Here is a 16,402-nt window from a genome sequence, read left to right on the forward strand (position 1 = left end):
GAAGTCAAAGCTACAAGGTCAATTTGCCATGTGATACAATTTTTAAAGTGCATACCAGTTCATCTAGAGAGACAAATTATTTTCTAGACTGAATCATATGCGAAATTTTAAAAAGGGCTTTAAAGTGAAATAAGGGAAATATATTTTGCAGAAGAAGGGAGGATTTTCTTCATATAGTTTTATACATGCATTATAAATGCCAAGAGTGAAAAATCATTAGTAAATATATTGGAAATTATCAGATGTTTAGATAATTTAAATTCTAAATTTATACAAGGACAACATATAGAAACCTAGAGGAAAATTTAGCCTATCCTTTGAGCAGCCTGTCTCAGATATCCTTGATTTTAGTGAGCTTTTATAGGATTAAGTATTAGTCAGTTCAGGGCTGGAGTCTGTCTTGAGTTTCTCAAGTGCCAGTATTCTGTGTAGTTGATTCAATAGCAATCATGTTCTTTAAACATGATGTAAGTCTGCTGAGAACTAACATTTGTTATGAAAATTTAAATACTTAATTTTTTTTCTCACCACTTTTGCACAGAGGGGTGCCTATGGAGAACTGAAATTGTTACCAAAAATGAGTTTGACTCATTCCAAGTAATTGCCTGATAATTTATTTGAAATCTCAGTGCTCTGCTTCACAAATAATGGAGAGGATATGTGTGCTCTAAACAAAATTAACCATAGCCCTTACAGGTGTAGCTCAGTTGGTTGAGCATTATCCTGCAAAGCAAAAGGTCACAGTTTGATTCCTGGTCAGGGCACATGCCTGGGTTGGGGGTTCAGTCCCCAGTTGGGACATGCACAAGAGGCAACCAATCTTTGTTTCCATCTCGCAACATTTCTGTCCCTCTCTTTCTCTTCCCCTGTCATATTTTTGTGAACTATATTCAATTATTTTAATGCATTAAATAGATCCATATCATGTGTTGCATCTAACAGTAGTGTTTCTTTTTCAACTCTTTTCATAGATTTTGATACTTAAAGCAATAGCAGTAATTAAGATTGGTATTTTTCAAATACAGATCAATAAAAATGTAGCCTTGAGCACCTTGGATAAGATAAGCACATTTCTTTTGCCAAAGACCAATAAAATACCTGTGTTAAGTAGAGGATGAGACCAGCAAGTGTTAGTAAAGATGAGCAGTATTCTGTGGTAAGAACTGTGAGAGAAGATGCCCAGGGTGCTTTGTGAAAACAGAGGAAAAGCACCTCACCAAACTGAGCCCCGAAGGCCATTCGATTGTTAGTCAGATGACAAACACTCTAGCTAGAAGGAATGGCATTTTAATGAGAGCTGAATTCCAGTGCAAGAAGTTCAGTGTGGCTATAGTCCAGTCATTTCATGGATAGATAAGAAGAGATTAAGAAGGGATGCATAAGCCAGATAATGAAGGGTTTTGCTTGTCATGGAAAGAACATTGGATTTTATTAAAAGTAATAAGGCATGAATTAAAGCTTAGAGATTTATAGAGAGAGTATATTTCATAGTTATTACCAGAATGCAGCATACCATAGTGACAAAAAGGACCTGCATAGATATAGGTTTAAATCCTGACCTTGCCAGCTAAGAGTTCTATGACTTGGGTAAGGTATTTAATCTTTAAAGTGTCCTTATCTACAAAATACCTCCCAGTACCTATTTAGTATGCAACAACTGGTAATTGTTGCTTCTAATGCTAGCTGCTACTTCTACTTCTTAAAAAGTGGAATTGAGCTCAACACTAGAGGAGATGGAGGAATTGAGTGCTAGTAGAGAATTGACTGAATCAATTGACTGAAAGAGGAGTGGTGTTGAGTTTGGTAGTTTAGACATGTTGAATTTGAGGTGGAAAGTGGAGATCTAGTGGAAATCAGTTTGTTAGTAATTGACAACGAAGTGTTGAATGGAGAAATTGTCTAGAAAGAAGATATAGACATGAAGTAAAAGGTAAAAACCTGGGTACACTATCCAAAATTTGAGAAATGGTCTTGAAAAAAATGAAGACTCCAAATGAGAGAAACAGATTCATAAAGGGAACTAGGAAAAAGTGTGTCAAAGAAAGAAAGATCTGCTCTGGCTGGTATGGCTTAGTGGATTAAGAACCAGCCTGTGAACTGAAAGTTTGCTAGTTCAATTCCCAGTCAGGGCACATGCTTGAGCTGTCATCCAGGTCCCCACTTGGGAGCAGGAGAGAGGCAACCAAGCGGTATTTCCCTCTCTTTCTCCTGCCCCCTTTCTTTGAAAATAAATTTAAAAAAATTGTTTTTTGAAAAAAGAAAGATCCCAGGAAAGAAACTGTTTATACTATGGGTTGCCCACAAGAAGTCAGCTTTGATAAAGGCTGAATCATATCCATAGAAGACAGCAACTAGGAAGTCACTGGCAACTATGAGGGAGCAAAAGGGGCTAAAATCAAATCTCAATGGACTGGAAATTATTGAAATGTGAAGAAATGGAGAAATAGGATAAAGATTGGGCTGAAAAAAATAAAAGAGAGAAACATGAGTCTGAGAGGGAAGGTTAAAGGATGTGTTTTATTTTCTTTTAATTTGGGTATATTATCATATCCCTGGGAAAGATTGAGGAAGATCAGTACATAAAAAATGAAGAATTTCATAAGATAAATTTTATTTGAAAATTTTCCCCAAAATACTGGGAAACAGTAAATACAAAATTATGAAATGAGGCACCAACCGCTCTGTAGAGATGTCCTTTGAGGTTTCTTGGGCTTCCCTTGGGGCTGTGATCGGGGTTCCCTTCAATCACAGGGCTCAGCTCACACCAAGAAAGTTAATGCCTCTTTGTGAACATCTAAGAAAAGTGCCTTCCAAGAACTTGCTGGAGCCAAGGATCTGTGAGTTTTCCTTCTGAAGCAGATTTGAATTACAATGGAGAACAGGAGTATAGTGATTCTGACTCTTGCCCAGGTGGGCTTCCTGGAGTGGTGATGAGATGGATGGGTCTGTGAGGTGTGGACTTCCAGGAAACCAGGGAAATCCACTGGCCAGTCATGACAGCTGCAGTGGAAAGTGCTCAGCTGAGGAACTTCTGAGGAACCCACAAACATCTCCATGAAGAGTCAGCTTTAAATATATAAGAGGACCAGAGAACATAAAGCATTTTATAACAGCATTAGTCAGAATAAGTGTTCTACCTTCGCTTAGTGGAAGAGGAGAAAGTGAAAAGCATGAGACTACGACATTCTTTTCCTTTACGACAGGAGGCCTGACTGCAATGGGAGAAGCTTCAGTTTGGATAATGGTTTAGAGTTATTGTTATTTAGAGCTGAATTATGATTTAGTAGATACTCTATTTATTATTTAAAGTGATTATCCTTCTACTACCTACCAATGACCAGAAAAGTCATGGACTGTTTGTATTTTTAGAGCAGTGGGGGTAGAGGAGATGGACTCCTCCACTGAATAAATGTAAGGGAACAAGAGAACACAAAAATAAAGTTGCAGGTTAATAATATACAACAAGTCATGCTAATTCAGCATGCTGATACATGTTGTTAAATAAAGTCTCAAGGGGTTGTGAGTGATGGAGTCCACTTTTAGTGACAGTGACCTTGAATAGCAAACTTTTACAAATGTGGAAGAGGAGGAGTTGATGAGGAAGATAATAAGAATTAGTTGGAGGAGGGGGTGGAGTGAGAGAACAGAAATAGGTTAGAAGAAATATGACTTGCTGGGTAACATTTTCTCAGGGAATTGATGAGCTTCCGTGCCAAGAGATAAGAGAAGTAATGAGGTGGTGGGTAGACCAGAAAATTGAAGAAACTGTTAGAGGCTTGGCATATAATAGCACAGCGGTTTTCAAAGTGTTGTTTCCTCTGGGAACTTGTTAAAAATGCAGATTATTGGGTCACGGCCAGACCTACTGAATCAGAAACTGCAGGAGCGGAACCCAGCTATCTGTTTTAACAAACCTACCTGGTGATTCTCATGTACACTGTAGAGTTTGAATCAGTCTCACAGAGTGGTTTAAAAGCATAGTGGTACTCTGTTTACATCATAGCACTGTCAGTTTTTGAGTGCCTTTACCAAATTATTCAACCTCTCATGCCTCATTTTCTGAGTCTATGATATAAAGATATTTAATAGCAACCAACTCATACTATTCTTGTAAAGTTTGCATGACTCAGTGCATCTTCAATCTTTATAACAGTCCCTGGTATAGTGAAAGTGCTCAACTAATGCTAATTATTACTATTGTGGAAAAATGAAATAAAATGCCAAGTACCCCTGTAAGACTTGGCAGTTCTGCTTAGTCTAATGTGTTTGCCTTGCTTTGTGGCATTTGCCCCCATAGTGGCATAGACTGATTATTTTAATCCTTTGCCACAAGACTCTGAGCCCAGGACCAGTCTCATATTTTCCTTTCTGTGTGCAATGTCTTTAGCAGCCTGAGGCATGGGCTTGAGGACTGTTTGATGAAAGAAGTAGACGGAGGAGCAAAACAATGTGTTCAGAACAGCACATATGGAATAAGTCAAATTCTGTAGGAATTTCTAACAAATATGTGATAACTAATTTTTGAGGAATATAATTATGTTTTGAAATTTTGGGGGAACACTAAGTATTTTTTTGAAAAAATATTACTAGCAAATTATATTAAATATAGTGGTCTGGTGACGGTCAATTTTTGTGTTAACTAGAGAAGCCCGGTCTCTAGGCATTTGAAAGAAAATGTCAATTTGCATTGATTATTTTTTCATTCACTTAGATCTATATGGTTTCATTTTTAAGTGTTTAATCATGTTTTCAAATACTTTTAAGTGTTTAATAATGTTTTCAAAGACCTATATCCTTGGATCATAATGTTAGCTACATAGATGAGTCTCTAGTAGATCCGTACTTGGTATCAATGGTACAACTACATTAGAAAACTCCTATTTGTCTTTTTCTGGTTACCCTCTAACAGGCTGGAAGTGTGTAATAAAGTAACCTAATGAGTACACCTTGAGAACTAAACTCCATTCTAATTGTTTTGATGCATGGGCTAGCAGGATAATTGATTGACACTAAGACCACTCAGTAAACAGCCAGCTAACAGAATTAGATTAATGAAAACATATGGTAATTACAACTGTGCAGAACAATTTAGAATCTACAATGTAGCCTCAGTGTAAATAATCAAATATCTGATCAAAGAGCAATTAGAGTTAATAAAAGTCTGATTGTGCAATTAGGATTAAGAGAGGATGAGAGATAAAATTGTAAAGTTTTAGGAGGGTATTTGATGAAAGATTTACTTCATTCTTTAAAAAAAGTTTTGGTAGTCTTAATCATTGAATGCTTTTAAAAAGAAGGGAATATCCCATACATTTTTAATATTTAAGAACATTTAAGACTGTTTCATACTGCACTGGTATTTTTTATAAAACACATATGCTTTTGTTTAAAAGTGTCTTCACTTGTGCATCCATTTGACAAGTATTCATTAGGTGCTTACTAGATGCAAGGCTCTAAATGAAACACTGATGAATCACTACCTCTTACCTGAGAGGAGGTAAAATAATTACACATCCTGACCTTTGAGATTAGAGTTTTGTGGAGAACTAAAACATGTTTATAAAAATCTATGATTTAAGGGAGAAAGAAATAGAAAACCCTTTTATAACAGTACAAATAAATCACTTGTGAAATTTAAAAGAAGTGATTACTTTTGTGGGGACTTCAGGGAAAGTGTTAGGATTGTTTCCTAATTCTTAAAAGTTTGAATAACCTGCTACACATATTGGTAAATATAAGAATATTTTGTTTTCTAATATTCCATAAGATGGGCCCTATTTTATGTTTTCTCAGTTTGTGTGCACCATCTTTATACCAATTAAAAGTATATGTTTGATTTCCTAGTCTCATTGTCTTATTTCCTGGATAAGGGGAACTGGAAGTAGAGCCATGAGTCACAAGTCATTAACATTAGGCTCTCCACTCTTTGATTCAAGAACCAATAACTGTCTTCTCACCTGTCACCTGGATATTTACCATCAAGTTCAGTGAGCTCAAAATGCCATGGTGACTCAGGGTACCGCTCTCCAGAAGAAGGGAAACCCATGCCCAGTGGGATTTATACATTTCCAGGACAGGGCTTTGATGTGGTGTGAGCATCATGGAAATGGACTGTGCCCACTTCAGAAGACAAGTACAGTGACATCTTCAGCTATTATTAGATATGTCCATAATTTCTTCTTATATGCCTTGGGCTAAAAATAATCTAGCTTTCATCTCATAAATTTGGGAAAGTACGAAGTGAGTTCCCAAGGACGTGTGGTGGGTGGGGATCAACCCCAGGCATCTCCTCCATACCCTCCCCCTGTGCCCTTCTACTCTTTTCTGTCATCTCACTTTCCAATCAGTGAAGAGTGGTTCACTGGAGAAAGAGAATGGGAAAGAGTATGACAGCACAAGGAGGTGGCAGTTTGGTGCTACATAAACCATGCGGCAATACTGATTTCAGAACAAAAGTGCAATTGACTCTCAAAGAAGGTGAATCGCCTGAACATTGAAACTTAGAAGTTTAATGATTCTTTAAAATACATAAAATATGTATGGGATATCTTTGAAAAGATGAGAGAATGGAAATTCAAAAGGGTACACAACTCACTGATGGTTACACAGCTTATATGAGCTATTATCTGGAGTTAGCATCTTATGACTCCTCTTCCAGTGCCCTTTACACTCTAAACCTAAGTTCCCAGGCCTTCTTCGACCATCCTACCAACTCCTTCCCACTCCAGTGACTGTCTGTTACATTGCCCTTTATCTCTTTTTTGTGACTTAGTTTGTGTTTATCATTATGATTGATTTTCATGTTTGCGTGTTTACTTAGTTTCCCTCCACTAGAAACTAAGTCTCCTGAGGGCAATAATATTTCTTGTTTACTGCTGTTTCTAAATCTGTTTATCACTGCAATACCCCCAGGACCTAGGACATTATTGGTAAATCCACGAGAATCATGTATTAACTGACTATTTACTATACAAACTGTTTTAGGTGGTGATAAATCAGGGTATTCCCAACTGAGTTATGTAGACTGATTTCATCAGGATTTATAGAGGTAACATAAATATTCATGAAACCCACATTTAGGGTTTTATTTTTTTACTTGACTCTACTATAAAAACTATTGCTCCCCCCAAATGTACATCTAACCTACTCATAAAATACTGCATATCTTTTTGTAAGAGACTTATTGACTCAAAATATTCTTAAGGGTTTGCTATAGAATGAATGATTCAACAAGGTTAACAACATAGTCTACTAGGAACAATGTTGAATGCTAGACCCTAGGGAATGTGCATCCATGAATAAGATGTGGTCCCTTCTTTTGAGTAACTCATAGTTTCATTGCATGTAAAACTCTTCTGGAATAATAGAATCAGAATTTTAGAACTGTCGTAGGCAACATACTGCTGAAGAAGGCATGCTCAGCACATTTCAGCGACTGAGCCAGCTGGGCTGCAAGGTAATAGTAGAGCTAGAACTCAAACACAGATATTCTGGTTCTGATTATTTTTCTACTATAAATGACTACAAATTCTAGTTATTCTTTTACTGTTTCTCTGCCTTAAATGAATAATATGCCTCACTGTGAGCCAGTTTCTCCATTGTTTAAAAAAAATCAGTTAATTTTTTCTGGGCTACACTGAAAAGCATGACTCTATAAGCCAATGATTCTTTGTCTGACATATGCCCTTAATGAATCTATAACTTTTTATGATTCTTAACTGGCACTTTCTTAAGTAAACATTGGCAGTTACTTTCATCTTTCTTCATTAATACTTTTTCAACTTGTTAAAAATTGGATTTTTTTAGCACTTGTCAAACTCTTAAGCATATATATTGTCACTTTATTGATTTGTGTCCAGGTTCAAACACAGTATTCAAAACTCAATCTTCTGAGCATGACAGCAAAGATATTCACACTCATTCACTCTTTCATGTAACAAGTATGTACTGAATATCCACCATGTGCCAAAGCTACTTCCAGATGTTATAGATAAAATAAATAGTAAGCAAGTATAATCAAAGTCCCTCCTTTATAGAGTTTCTAGACTGGTAGGGTGAAAGGGAGGCATACACACACACACAGATCGATATAATAGATCTGTGACAAATGCTATAGTAGAAAGAAATCCATACTATGTGAACATATGATAGAGCTATTTGGCATTGCCAGGGATCAAGGAAGGCTTTGCTGAGAAAAGAACACTTAAGCTAAAATCTGAGGCATGGCCAAACAGTGATTAAGCAAATCAGGGGAAAAAGTATGCTTCAGATGGGGACATTGGGGAGGGGGTGCATGTGCAAAGATTCTGTGATGGGAGGGATATGGCAAAGGATAGACAAAAGAACAGTGCAGTGATGTAACCAGGGTGAAAAGAGTGAAGGAGGTGGTTTATCTGAGATCATGTAGAGCATATTAAGAAGTGGGTTAACCCTAAAATAAATAGGCAACCATTGAGGGTTTGTAACCAGTAATTTGAATTTCCTATATTAGATAAACAAGGTGCCATGGATGACTTTAATGACCTGGTTTATGCTCCTGGAAATCTAGTGGTGATATTTACTGAGACTGGGAACAAAAGACAGAGTGCAGACTCTTGGAGAGTGAGGCAAGGAAAATTATGCATTCAATTTTGGTCATGTTGAATTTGAGACGTCCTTGAAATACCCAGGAGGAGATGTAAAATAGGCAGTTGGTTATACAAATTTGGAACTCACAGGAATATTATGGCCTAGAGATATAATTGTATGAATCAGTTGTGACTAGATGATAATTGAATCTGCATGGATGAGATCACATAGGGAGAAAGTATCAAGTGAGAAAAGGAGAGAGAGCTAAGAAGCTTAGAGAAATGTTAACATTTTGTGACATGAAGGAAGGTGAGAATGCCAATAGTGTAAAAGGAGAGGCAAAGCAATTGGAGGAAAATGAGGAGATAATGAAAGAGTATCAACCATGTCGATGATTATGAGAGACTAATCAAGGGATAACAGGTCATGAATCTATTGTTATACAAGTAACCAATAAAAATGGCTTTTATTAACTGGTAATTATAATTAACATCTGGCATGGGTGTGGCTTTGTGCACACCTTGATCATACAACACTGCTATGAACCATACATCTCCTCCTTCTGCTTTCTGTGGCATTGGTTCTACCTTCCTCTGTGGCCTGTGAGATGGAAGGATGAGTGATAAGGAAGCACTAAATGTGGATCCCAGAGTCTGGCTTGTGCAATTGTTTACATATTGGCATTATTCCCTAAGATGTATAATATAAAGAAAGAGCAGAATGCGAACAAAGTTTTTAGATTAGTTACAAGCATGTCGATTTGAGAGAGAGACATCCAAGTGCAGATGTTGACTAGACAGTTAACATGAAAAGAAATTGATAAGTGAAATTATAAAAGTACATGCAATTGCCCATACAAGACATATTTAAAAAATAAAGAGGGCTCAGCACCTCACATTGAGAGACTCCAGCATTTAAGGTTAGGTGCAAATGGAATAGACAATAAATAAAAGCAAAAAATAGAAGAAGAAAAATATTTTAAAAATGTGGTGTCGCCATTGAAGCAAATGAAAGAAGGACTTTCATAAAAAAGAGAGTGGTTACTCTTGTCAGATACTCTTGAGAGTCAAATAAAATCAGAATGAATAAAATGAGCACCAGAACATCAATTTTAATTAGCAACTAAGGATGTCAATGATATCAGGAGTTGTTCTGCTGATAAACTAGGGGAAGATTAAGTCAGATTGGAGTGAATGAGGGCGCCAGAACTGAAGAGGGATGGTAGACTGTAAGTACATATAAGCATTCCAAATGAATTGTGAAGAGGAAAAGATGAAGTAGTAGCTAAAGGAGAAAGCAAGCCAGAGACGTGATCTTACTTGTTTGGTGAGACACCTGGCCATTTCGAATGTAGCTAGGAGTAATCCAATAGAGAAGGATAAATTAAAGGTATATAAAATATAAGGAATATCAACAGAGGAGAAGGGATGAAATTCAGGACACAGATTTTACAAGGCAAGTACAGAGTACAAGGTCAGAGGATTATTAAACATGACAGCTTATTAAATCAATAGCTCACATTATCTAGGTTAATAGGGACAGTGTGAAGATAAATTAGGGTTAGTGGGTAACAAATAAAAAGAAATTCCAATGCTGTAAGACCCCAGTGAGAGTAATTACAGATATGGTTAGTATAACTGAGCATCAACAACTAAATTGAGTTATATTGTAACACAGTTTATGCTAAACCTGATACACGATGCTGAATTATCCAAGATAACCGTGGTACTAGAACAATTCCTAAGGTTACCACAGGGACACATTATATCCTCCATGGTTATGGTGCTTTTTAATAGTCCCATTCTAGTCCTATCACCATATCATTTTATTGATTGCTTATGTATCTATCCAGATAAGTCTAGCTTATGAGACCCTAGAATACTCCTTTCTATCCTCTCTCGAAGCACGCCAAAGGTTTTTAAATATAAGAACATTCAATACAATAGATTCAGATGTGCTTTCCTACTTGCCATCTTAACAACCACTAATTTGTTCCTCTGAGGTTGTTGATCTTTAGCTCCCAAGGTTAAAATATAAAGGCATCCATGTGAACAGTGGTATGCTTTCAGGAAAAACTTATGTATTGCCACTCTGGGTTCCAGACTCATCTCATCTTTGCCAGTGTCATGTATAAAAATATTTGTTATATATATATATATATATATATATATATATATATATATATAATTTTATAATTATATATATAATTATATATTTTTTTGCTTTAATTATTTTGGGCAGGGGTAGGAGTTATTTCAAATTTATGTGATAACCTCAGTATTTGAGTACTGATATTGGCCCATTTGTATTTTGAGTAATATCAGTTATTTCTTATAAATATATTTATCAAATTTCTTTGTAATTCAAGCCATATGTTCTTCTCAGTTCATATGCTCCCAATTATTATAGTTGTTTCATTATATTCAAATCTCTATAACATATTTTATTTAAAAAGTTGTATCAAATTTCTACTTGAAGCTTATATTTCAATGTCTATTAGTGATCAAGGCATTGTAGTCACTTGAAACTTGATTCAAAGCTCAGCTCTGCTTCTCTTATTGTCCTACTGGTGACCTAAACCTCAAGGTTTCCTCATCTGGGGATGATAATAACTACTGCATAACAGTTGTATGAGGATTAAATATGAAGTACTTAAGTGTTCTCAACAAACTCGGCCACTTGCTGATTTAGATTATCAGCCAAAAAAGTTAAGATTAACTGATTTTATTTTATTTTATCATCCCCTTGTAGATTCATCAAGACTTTGAGTTGATATTGTTTGGGTAGTTTTATAGCAGGCAAAAAATTATAGAATGGTAAAGTCTTTAGTGGGAATATTGATCAAATATGTATTCATATAAACTTGTTCTACCTCAAAGTGCTAGAAAGTTTATGTTATTGCTTACAGATATCACTGAAACACACATAATTCTAACTTTTTCTATATTATATTATAATATTAATCTAATTCTGTTCAATGGATTACATCTATTGTTCAGTGGTGATTGCTAGATGTGTCTTCTGTTTCTTGTATTGCTATATAAAGGCATGATTTGATATGCTATTTATTTTATTGTTATTGGGTTTGTCCTTTTTTAATATAGAGATAATTTTTATCTGTGTAAAAGTGTCTGCTCTTTGTGTTGTATGTTTATTCATATTCATAAAGTTACCAAGTATATATTCTTGCATATAACAATATAACAGTAACACACGTATTTATATAGCACTTTATAATTTTCAAAACATTTTACAAGCACTCATTTTCTCTTTGATTAATAAATTTCACTTTACTTAAGTTCCACATATGAGTGTCATAGTAAAGAGAGAAACTGCTGCACTGCTACATTTTTGCTTCAAGTGAAATGATTTTAATAGATGACATTTTTGTACCATTCTTATGATTTTCAAAACACCCTCGCTCGTGTTTTTTAAAAATCAGTTTTGATATTCAACTGAAACATGTGAGGAATAGAGAACAGATGTTAATGTACTTTGTTTATAATGAGAAAACTGAGACTCCAAGGGATTAAATGGCATTTTTTATGGTCACATAAATATAAGATGAAATAATTAGGACTAGAACCCAAGTCTCTAACCCACAGCTCTATTCTAACCACTCATTTGTGCCATTCTTTGGTACGGTATAAATGTGAATGCCAAGACAGAGGCATTCTGGTTTCTGAAGATTAAAAGAAAATCAATAACTTTGCTGAGAAATATGACAAGGAGCTTTATCTAAAAAGAAAAGAAAAAATAAGAAATTGAATCATGTATATTTTAATATTTAATTACTCCACAAATTGGAGTAAAAAAATAAAGGAAAATAAGAAATTATTTCATATGTTGGAATAAAAAGAAAAATGAGAAATTGAATAATGTATATTTTAATATTTAATTACTACATATATACTTTGTTTTTTCTTGAGATAATAAGGATAAAGGGTAAAATCCAAAATGCTTTTAGGAGAAAAAAAATCCTACTCCAATTGTCTGTCATTCTAATTCTGCTACATATCCTTAATGGTTCTTCCATAGAACTAAAGAACCCACAGATAAGGGGTCAGAGGATGTGCTGGATAGTAAATTTAGAGTAAGGACAGTTAACTGTGTGAGTGAAGGATTATTGATCATTCTAGAGAATAAGAAAGCTTAAAAATGATAAGCCATGAATGAACTGATTGATAGTCTCTGCCAGACATACCCTGTATCAATTTCTGAGCCAAACTGCTACCTGTCATATCAATAAGGATGATCCAGTTTTCATTTCTATCGCTGCTGTGAGTTTTAGTGAGGGCAGGGCCAGTATGTACCTGGCACATTTAAGTACCTTGCATATAATCAGACTCTCTTTTTGCAGTTAAGTTCTGATTGCAGTTTGCTTTTACAAATATATTCCTAATTGAGGGTCATGCATTGCATTTCCTTGTCACCAACAAACTTTTCTTTGTGGCACAGCAACTTGATACAACTCCACACCCAGGCACCCATCTTAAAGAAGGCACTGGTCACTAGACAAATGAATAAAATGTGCATGGTCATCTAAAGATACTGCATGGAGGTAGAATGATGGACTAATTGGAGTTCTAGTGTTTTCCTCGTGAAAACATTTTTATTTCCTATTACACTTATTCTTTCTAAATTATAAAAAATAATGAAATGCAGATAATGTAATCTGAAATGACAAGTTTTCTTCTACTGCTCAGAGATTAGTTTCCTGTTATTTTGTATAAGCTTCTTAGTATATTTTTCATAAAATTGTCAATTTTAAAAATTTCACTTTTATATTACAAGAGCAAGACATTACTTGGTCTTATACAAGTGTGTCAGTAGACGTTGTCAATAGGCAAGTTCTAAAGAATTAACTAGTAAGTTGCTTTATATGTAGCATAACTACAAGATACCCTTTCCTTAAATTTCATCAAACCAGTTGTTGGGTGGTTTCTAAGCTGCCCTGGATATCTAGGTGGTTAGTGGGGAACACAGGTCTAGTTCCACTCAGGGAATGCTTCCAGTTTGAGTCCAGTGTATGCCCAGAGGATTAGTGCAGAATTTTCTTAAATGTTTTTCATGGACCTCCTGAATTAGAAACATCTGATTTTTGATGGAAAGGCATATCCCTGAGTCTATCCCAGACCTACTGAATCAAAATCTCTGAGGCTGGATCCTAGAAATCTCATTTCAGTGCCCATTTCTCTCTACCTACCCCTTTGTTCCTGTGCCCCAACCTCCCCTAGTCTCTGATTCATGCCAAGTATGTCTCTAGTAGAAACTATGCACAGCTTTTCCTCTGCCTGGATCTCTCATTTCCCACCTTTCTCATGAATGGTTTCTTCTGCTCATTCAAGTCTCATATCATTTGGAACCCCCACACAATGAAGTTCACTACCAGCAGTAAGCCCACACCCTCACAAGATTTTTTTTCATTAATATATTATGCTTGTTAAAGTACTTAATAATGTGGCCCTGGCTGGCGTAGCTCAGTGGATTGAGCGTGGGCTGGGAACCAAAGTGTCCCAGGTTTGATTCCCAGCCAGGGTACATTCCTGGGTTGCAGGCCAGAACCCCCAGCAACCGCACATTGATGTCTCTCTCTCTTTCTCTCTCTCTCTCTCTCTCCCCCTCCCTAAAAATAAAACAAATAAATAAAATCTTAAAAAAAAGAACTGATTAAAAAAAGTACTTAATAATGTTAGATATTATTTATTTCTTTATTGTTGACATTTAGTGTCTCTTTCTGCTGCTATTGAAACTCCACTACTTTCATTAGACCAAACAACTGAAGACTGTAGACCCTAAGAACTTCATTGAGATTTTTTCTCTCAGGGCTTAAATTTTTGCATATGCAAAAGGAGGGAATGGAGTTAAATTCGTAGCCCAATCTACATTCTACAAAATGTTAACTCATTAAGATATAGATATTGATTCACTAATAATTATTCAAGAACTTCCCAAACACTTGCATGGTCAAAAAATGTAGAAAGTTCAAACTACTGTCTCTCTCTCAGAGATTCACAATACACATTTTCAACTTTAAAATGCTGAAATCCTCCAGGAAATAAATCTGTTATATTGATTTAACCTAGCACTCATCGAGCTTATATCATCCATAGCATTCTTTTTCTCCTGCAACAATGATGAACTAATTTTCCACAAAATTCAGTATGAGAAATGCTGGACTAAATGATCCCATAGCTATCTTCTGGTTCATTTGGTCTCATGCCACATTTTAAGCATGCTTACTATCCAGTCTAGAAGTTCTGCAATCCCCCTAAAACTGGCTTACATCTGCAGTAAGAAAGAACTATAACGATGGGAAATTTTCTTCTTCCTGTGCTGAAATCATCCATAAGGCTTACAAAATCCTCGAAGAGAAATAGCCCCCTTCTATTAAATGAGCATGTGTAAGCAGCCTTCTCCATCCTGGCAATTTCTGAGTCTCAGAAGATGTACAAAGATTAAAGGGCTCAGGCCAAGAAAACCTTTATCCTGGTGGAAGAAAACCATTTTTATGTCAGATGATTGATTATCAGAGAAGCATTTTCTTTTTCCACAGAAAATATGCATGGAAAAAAAAACAAAAGAAGGAGTTTAAAAGATTTCTTTTTGATTGTCATTCACACAATATCGCCGTGCTTCAGATGAATAACAATTCCGTTCAAGAACATTTAGGTAGCGCTGAAGTCATGCATTTGGCAATAGAGTAATTTTAAAAAGAACTATTGAAGTCTATTTTGGGTTGAATTGTGTCCCCCCAAAATGTATGTGTTAAATTCAGAATGTGACCTAAATTTAAGTTAATAAGTTAAAATAAGATCACACTGGGATAGGATGGACTTATAATCCTATGTGACTGCCATCTTTCTAAAGAGGAGAAACTTGGGCACCAAGGCAAGCATACCCAGAGGGAAGGTGATATGAAGAAATACAGGGGCAAGATAGATATCTACAAGTCAAGGAGAGAATCCTGGAAGACATCCTTCCCTTGCAGCCCTCAGAAATAACCAACCTGCTACACCTTTATTTCTTGACTTTGTAGCCTCCACAAATATAAAATGATATATTTCTGTTCTGTAGTCTACCCAGTTTGTGATACTTTGTTTCAGCAGGTCTAGCAAACTAATACAGGGTCAGAATGCTGGAATCCAGTCTCTTGGTCCTTTATCAACACTTAAAAATTTACTAGATAAATTTTTCCCTCCAGAATATCAAATGTCTGGTGGTTTGGGGACACAGCAGCTCAGGTCAGTGAGCAGCCATCCTCAGACCACTTTCTCCAGTTTTTGTATACTAGAACAGCTGGTTTAGCTCACAGCTTGGAGTAGATCCCTTAGTGATGTTTGGTGAAACCTCCTCCACTGTTTTAGTATATTTTTGCTTCAGCTGTAACAAGCAAAGGTTGGAAGAAATTACAAATATTTCAATAAAAACCAAAAGGCAATAAAATTACTTTGAAACCCACTTTGTACAACCTCATAAAGTTGACCAAAAATATGTGGGGGAAAAACTGTCTGGGTTTTTTAAGTGATTATTAGAAGCAGGTGATATAGAAAATTTAAGTGGCTCTTCCCTGAAATTCCTACTACCATTACCACTGTTCCTTAAGGACTAGCTTAACGTAGTTCTTACCTCTCTGGCTAACACAGGCAGAATTTGAAAATGGCACTTGTAACAAAAGGAAGAGTTGAATTGCTCTTGTCACTAATTAGTTCAGATGTTACTTAAAAGTGACTTTGGCCCTGTTATTGAATCAAGAAATCCAAATCTGAGGGATTTGGATCTGAGGGAATCAACTTTAAGAATGCTACCAGATGGGAAAATGAGATCATCATTT

The 16,402-nt window shown here is 35.7% G+C and overlaps 1 protein-coding gene across 5 annotated transcripts in view; it reads left to right on the plus strand.

The window, feature by feature from the left end:
* NLGN1 (neuroligin 1) overlaps positions 1-16,402 on the plus strand; it is a 769,628-nt gene that overhangs the window by 479,180 nt on the left and 274,046 nt on the right. The window lies entirely within an intron of this gene.

The sequence above is a fragment of the Phyllostomus discolor genome, chromosome 2, assembly GCF_004126475.2.
Source record: "Phyllostomus discolor isolate MPI-MPIP mPhyDis1 chromosome 2, mPhyDis1.pri.v3, whole genome shotgun sequence".
Taxonomy (NCBI): Eukaryota; Metazoa; Chordata; class Mammalia; order Chiroptera; family Phyllostomidae; genus Phyllostomus; species Phyllostomus discolor.